A 7756-nucleotide genomic window follows, 5' to 3' on the forward strand; every position below is an offset into this window, starting at 1 on the left:
AGAAGTACTGCACATCAAATTCTACCCAGACAGGAATATGAGACCAAGGCCATGAAATGATGTTTTATGATAACCATGATTTCACGTGTTTGCATTACCCTATACTAGTAGTGGAGTTACTTAATCAATATTTCTTAAAATACTCAATACATGCGTTGCTCTTATTTTTTAGGTAAAGGCAAGGCACCTCTACACAAATGACGATGTCGAGATGACGACCATGGGATCCAATGTACACAACACAAGCAAGATAGAGGGGTAGGATCGAACGTACAAAGACGGTTAACACCATGAGAAAGAAGGAGAAGAAACAAGATGTAGACAACGAGTTTTGATACGGAGGAATGAAGAAAGGAAAATGCGTGGAAACGAGTGGAGAAGACGAAGTCCACCTGCTAGGACCTAAACTCGAATACCCGCAACTTAATTCCAGTCAAGCAACCCAATACCTAGTTTGGCCTAGTAACCAGATACCCAACACAGCAACCAGATACCCACTAACAACCAGTCCAGTAGTCTTGTTCCTCTGTGCTTTGCCCAAAAACCCACATTCAAGCCCAAACACATAGAACACAGCCCAACCCACGGATCCACTACACAGACCTGCACGCCCACATGAACATTCAAGACCCGCGCCTCGAACCACTTCGAAACCTGCTCATATATCAATGTCCTTTAGTGACAGAGTCACTGTTGCATACACCGGCTCCTTCGGCTCGGCATCTCGGAGTCCTAGGCTCAAACATTAAGTATTAGGCTCGGTTTGACATTTTGACAGCGTCCTTTACATTTTTTGCCCTTCCGAAGCTTATTTTTACTGTAATAGAAATATTTAAGGTCAGTATAACGTCTTATTTTTGAAGTTCAAGTTAAATTAGATTAGAAATGTAAATTACTAACGAAGCGAGATGGACGTTTTAATAGGAAACAACTCCTGACGACACTTGGAGTAACTTCGAGAGACAAAATTCAAATGTACTTGAGTTTAGGGAAAATGTCGACCAAGACAAACCAAGTAAGTGGCCTTACTATCGGCTAAGTCGAACAACTTGATTTATCTATGACGACACATGCCCAGTGGTCCTTGCACGTGTCATTTATGCTTTATATTTTATGAGGTGATGACTATGACTATGTTATTTGATGATGCTATATGATGTTATATTATGTTATATGATGATGTTACATGATGACGTTGTATCATGATGATATGATGATGCTGATGCATGATAACATGACGATGTAAGATGGAAGATTATAAGATTGATTAATATGACATTATTCCGTATGAAGACGTGGTGCATGTATTAAATGCCATGATGCACTATGAGACTGAGTTTTTTTAAGATAACACTAGCGAATGTTAATGATGATGAACGTATGAAGGCCAAGACATGCATATTAATTAGAGTAATATGTGAAGTGTATATGGGTTGTGTCATAAAAATGTTCTAAAGATGAAAAACCCTAGGGACCTCATGCATTTTGTGTGTACATATACATCAAGTTACTTCTCATTTATGATGATGGGTACAGATGCATACACTACGATGATGATCATCATCATGCCTTGCATGACACTCAGGGGTCTGCTGACCTCTAGACGTCCCTACAGACAGTTAGCTCCACTATGATGTGTCCAGAGGGTGCGAACCGTCTGGAGATCCATGCTCGCTCGTGTGAGTCGTGTGTAGGGAAGTACTACACATCAAATTTTTTCTGGACTGGAGGCCACCCCTATGATATTTTTAACAATAGGTTTCTAAGATCATTAGTTGCATGTGTTTGCATTCACTAGCCTCAATAGTGGGTCACTTATGAGTATTTCTTAAAATACTCAAGCTTTGTACTACTTCTATTTCAGGTAAGGGCAAGACACCCCTACACAACTGACGACGACATCACAAATAGAGATAATGACACATGCATATAATAGTAGTATTTTTTTTTTCGAGGCATAGGTTAGTATAAGGCATTTTTACTTTATGTTGTTTTAAAGATGCTTTCGAATGAGTAATTCCATGACAGTATTTTAAGATGAAGTTTGTGTTTTAAGATGAAGTTTAAATGTTTAATTGCGTATAAGAGCATAGGATATGATGATGGCAACAACTTTAGGCTAATAGAAATTTAGGGTTGTTACCGTTGGTAACAAAGCTCTAGGTTATAGATTAAGTAGACTTGTTTACGAGATAGGCTTGGCACGTTCCATGGTTTCACCATCGATGTCCCGTCACCGTCAGGTATGTCTTGTATAAGATAAGATAAAGAAATGCCTTTAATTGCATGTACTTTTTTTGTTTACTAATATTGAATGTAATTTAGTATCAAATATGTTGAGCTCTAATTATATGAATTATGGTAGTATTATGTTCCACCTAGTTGTATTTTTATGAATATGTCATGTTTGCTAAATTATATGTTGTGATTATATGTGATATGGTGCAATTTATGTTAGCGAGATATAGACTTAAGAAAAGTTGTATATTGGTTTTAGAATCATGCCACATAAGGACACTGAAGAGGACGACGAGGAAGGAGACGACCTTATATTAGAGGTAGAGGAAGAGGTGGAGGTGAAGATAGCCCACCTCATCAAGGTCTAGTGACTAGGACGGACGCACCTTAAGCTGTGCTACCTCTGGTTGCGCACCTTTAGTAGCACCGGTAGCTGAAATAAATCCCACTACAAGCCTGATGTGAGAATCGTTTCAGGCAATTTGATGATGCCCACTCAACAAGCCAATAGGGTGTGGAAAGGGGAATGAAGCCAACAAGCCAATAGGTCATCCTAACTTCTTATTGTTATAAGTAAGAATTACTATTTCCATTGGTGTGATGCCTTTCAGGGAACCAAAAGTAAAACAACTAGAACTTATTTTTGAACGTTGACAATATCATACTATTATGGAGGTTTGTGATTTCCAATCATCAAGCATTCTGGATGAGATTTCATGGGAAATTTTATCTATCCTTTTCTATTGAATCAAAACAAGTTATAATGTTTTAGTAATTTTCCTTTTCTATTAAATCAAAACCCTTATAGTGAATTATAATTTTTTAGTTCATTTTCGGGGTATCTTTGAGTTTTCTAACACTGTTACTTAGTCTTACTCAAGCATTCTCGATGACATTTCATAGGTACTATTATCATCCAACCTTTTCTGTTGGATCAAAACCCTTGAATTTAGTTATAATGTTTTAGTAATTTTTAGGGGTAGCTTCGGGTCGTTGAAATAAGTTGAGCCGAATTGTTTTTAGGTATCCCTTTTAAGGTGTTCGAAGTATATTGACAGTAGCTATATTGATCTTTAAGTGTTAAACCTAAATTTATGCTTACTTTTTGGTTGGGGATACCCCAAATGTGTTGGGTTTTATGTCCTAAAACTCATAGTTTGTAAACAAAAACATATTCTGTTTTCAATGAAGTTATTATTGATGTTTATTCAGTAAAGATTGTTATTGAATAAAGTGAATGTTATGATCATTAATCCAAATTCAATAAACTAAGAACACTCTGGCTATAGTATGATTACTTGAACTATATGTAGAGACATAAGAGTGGGTCAAGTGCAAGTATATAGTCAAAATGATCTATAGTACAAGGATAATGTTGAGTACCTTATTCTGGAGCACTATGGATGCGGCCCACTTTTGTATATGATATAAACAATGTGATCACTAAATTGTACATGTGGAGACATGTGAGTGGGGGCGTCCTATGCTATGAGTATTGCATAAGATCGGACCATGAAGAAAATCACACTCACTTTATAATGCCATTTACTGTTGCGACTGATTTTTTCATTTGATGACCTAGGTAACTCGATCTTAATCCTGAGCTAACTACGAACTCCTGTTTATTCGAAATTATCCTTAGATTTGCATGGGTGAGAGTGGCCTGAGTTCGCCAACTCAATAAGCCTCCCATTTTAGGGGTAAGACTGGGTGAATACCTGGGGACATAGGGTGTACGATGGAATTCACTCGTACCCACTTTTAGGGATAGTAGAGAGGTTGTTCCCTTAAGTATTGACTCCAAGTCTTGAACATGGAGCCCCACCCTCTCATTGGCCTGAGAGGGATTCGGTTTGGTGGTTGGACCACAAACCAATTGTTCATTAGAGGATCAGTGGGACTTAAGAAACAAAAATTAACTTTAGGGGTAAAACGGTAAATTGACCCAGCTCTAGTTACGAACAACATGTTAAAGATCGACTTACTAATCATGGTTATATCAAATGGATAGAAATATATCTATAGTGAGGGGAGTGCAACTACTAGGCTACAGTGGAGTGTCCTAGTAGTTGATGAATGTTGGTTAACAAGGTTAATGAGTTTAACCCGTTAATCTCGGATCATTTGAGCCCATGATCTGTAGGTTCATTAGGTCCCTCTACTAGCTCATATCGGACTAAACCTTAGAACAGTGTGACGAGTCAGTTCAAAGTGTTCAAATTCAAATTAGGGAATACACGCTAAATATATACGATATATTTAACCTCATTTTGTTTTAATTATGAATTGAACAAAAAGAGTGAATTGGAGGTATTTCAATAAGATTTAAATATTTTAATTATGAATAGTGATTGATAATGAATATGTGACGGAATTGATTGGGATTGGCATTTTATTTAATGTTAAATATTAATTAAAATTTTTAATTAATCATTTTTATTATTTTGATTTGAAATTAATTATTTAAATTAATTGTTGAATTAAAATAAAGAAAGTCAAAATGTTTATTCACCTAATGGAAAAATCATGTTTGAGTTTGTGGAATATTGAGTGTCAATATATGGTTTAACCAAACTTGCATATTTGCCATATAATCCCACAAATTTGAGTGGAATGTTGAGTTTCAAAATTTGGTTTAACCAAACATGCATGTTTGCCAAATAAACCCCACAAACTTGAATGGAATTTTGAGTGTCAAAATTTGGTTAACTCAAACTTGCATGCTTGCAACATAATCGGACAAATTTGAGCGGAATTTTTAGTGTCAAAATTTGGTAATCTCAAATTTGCATGAACATGCAAATATGACTCACCGGATTCCACAATCCCGTTCTAAGGCCGGAGAATAGTAGGGAAGACACTAGCGGTGGTTCAAAACCGTTCGTGAGGAAAAAGGAATTTGAACTCCAAAAGGTTAGTATTCCAACTCATTGAGTTTTAATGCTTTTGAACATGCTAACTAATTTACTATAATTTATGTACTTAGCGTGCCTAAGATTCAAACTGCATACGTGCTGTAGTAAAACCATCAAAATGAACCTAAACGGACAACATAATTTATGAACAAAGGAAACAAAAAGATTTTTAAAAAGTGAGAAAACCCAAAAAGTAGCAAGTTCCCTCAAACACCGCAAATGGATAGCCATTCACCACGTGAAAAACACAAAAAAATGGAAAAAAGTGGGTGCCAATGAAGGAGTAGGGAAGCAAATGGGGAAGAAGAAATATAAGGGAGATGGGGGGCTTTGGAGGCTTCAAAGGTAGATTATGGCGGGGAAAAAAATCTCTAGATGTACTAAATTTTGTCACGTAGCATACATTGGCTAACAAAATAAGCAAGCGTCGGAAATCTATCAATGTCTTTCGATGCTTGTCAATTTAGTTGACCTTGTCCATAAAATTTTGTGCTTTCAGAGAGATATTTCTTCTAACCATTGTAAACCAAATATTGATTCTCATCTTTACTGCACTTCCATTTAGCGCCAAACAAATTATCGAAAGATTTAGAATGAGTATTGTAGTTTACTAATTCCCGCAGAGTTCCTGACCGACGCGGTGTGTGCTAAATTATGAACAATGAGTATTCCTGACCTTTGGTATATATGATGTTACATGCTGCTAAAGAAATTAGTAGACGGACCGTAATTGATTGAGATTGAGTCTTAACGTACGAGTCCTAAAATTCTAAATAACCATATTGAAGTAACCTAAGCGAGAGGTAGTTGAAATACCATACTAACTTACAAATGATCCAAGTAAAAGAAACTAGGAATTAATGGAGAATAAAACTTAAGAACAACTACAGAGATAAGTAATAAACTTGTGAATGACAAGTTAGTTATTTATTGAGTAAATTAATTATTTATCAAGATTATTTTAACTTTTCTGGTCAAATTAGAAGTTGCAGGCGAATCGAGGACGAGACCAGCAGGCTCGAGACAATAAGGAATCCTTATCTAAGTCTGTTTTAAGTACATGTGCTTTTGTTGTTGAAAACTTACTTTGATTATTTTGTGTTGTAAAATATACTTGATTCACATGTTTTACTTGTCATGTATGAAATTTTTTCTTTTATGAACGATTTTAAAAGCAAAATATCTATGTTAGTGGTAACTCATGTGAATCGAGCTGTATGAACAGGTGTTATAGAAGCATTGCTCGAGAACTATGCGGTAAAAGCGGGGATCTTCCCAAGGCATCCAGTCGTGTCTTGGTCAAGGTAAGAAGCGCTGCTCGAGAACTATGAGGTCACAGAAGGTGTCGTCCCAAGGAATCCAGTCGTCTGTTTATTTTAAATTTCTACATTTCTTTTTAGTTGTTTGTTGATGGTCGGTCGAGGTAAGAAGCTGTAACACCCCAAAAAAAAAAATGAAGCAAAGTCACCCATATAAGACCGAAAGGATCTAATAAAGAAATTAAGAGGATTAAGCAAGGAAAGTGGTCTTAAGCAAGTCATTTCTAGGAGTAAGGCATTTGGAGAAGTATTGGGAATGAAAGCGTAAGCGAAAAGGACGAAAAGGTCACTTTCCAATTTTTAAGGAAATTTCTGAATATTTAATTCCTTATCTAGAGGGAATTTCAGGATGCTCAAGGACGGAAAAATGACAAACAAGAGATGAAATATTTAGAAAAATTATGAATTTTTCTGGAAAAATAATAATAAAAAATATTCTCAAAGTGGCAAATTACCAAATCACTCTGATAATATGGATAATTACGAAAGTGTCATTCTGCTGAAAATAAAAACCTCTGCATGTGACCATTTGCACAAAGTCCTTCGAATCTCAAAATCGTGTCGTTGGATTTTCCCCAAATTTGTATACAATCTAGAACGTTTAAAGATCATCAAATCCAACTGTCGGAATTCACACTCGAAGTTGGTAGCTCGCTGATCGGAGAGGATATTTTCGACGAATTATCTAGAAATTTCCAAATCACGACGATTTTGGAGCTCTGAATGTCGGTGGAAGCTTCCCCAAGTCTGAAGTTGGGGCAAAGTTTTAAGACAAGAATCGAGTAATGAGAATTCCTAAAACTCGAGTTTGAAGCTCTTAGATTATGGGTTTTTCTTGCTCAGATTTCTTCCAAATTCAAGGGCTTTGGTTAATCATTTTCCTTCCTACCAACTCCTACATATTTCATATGGGATTTATAATCGGCTGCCCAACAAAAGGTTTCTAGATATACTCCAGCGAGAACATGTTTTTCAACGAACTTTATTAGGTTATAACTTGTGCTACAGACCACGAAAAGGTATGAACTTGGTCTCTACTTCTTGCTTGAAACTTCATCTAAAGGTTTCGTGTTGAAATTGAATCCATTAGATGTCTATATATAGCTGTAAAAAGGTAAAACCAGAGGGGTCTAATAAGAAAAAATCGAGATTTTTCTAGCTACCAATGAAGAAGATGAAGTCCAAAGTCAAAGGTCAGACTTTGACCAATAAAAGTCAAAGATAGGTATATATTGACCTTCCCTTGGTTTTCTCAATTTTAACCTCCTTCCTGACCGGTCCTCA

This window comes from Cucurbita pepo, chromosome 16, assembly GCF_057944985.1.
Source record: "Cucurbita pepo subsp. pepo isolate OVF chromosome 16, ASM5794498v1, whole genome shotgun sequence".
Taxonomy (NCBI): domain Eukaryota; kingdom Viridiplantae; phylum Streptophyta; class Magnoliopsida; order Cucurbitales; family Cucurbitaceae; genus Cucurbita; species Cucurbita pepo.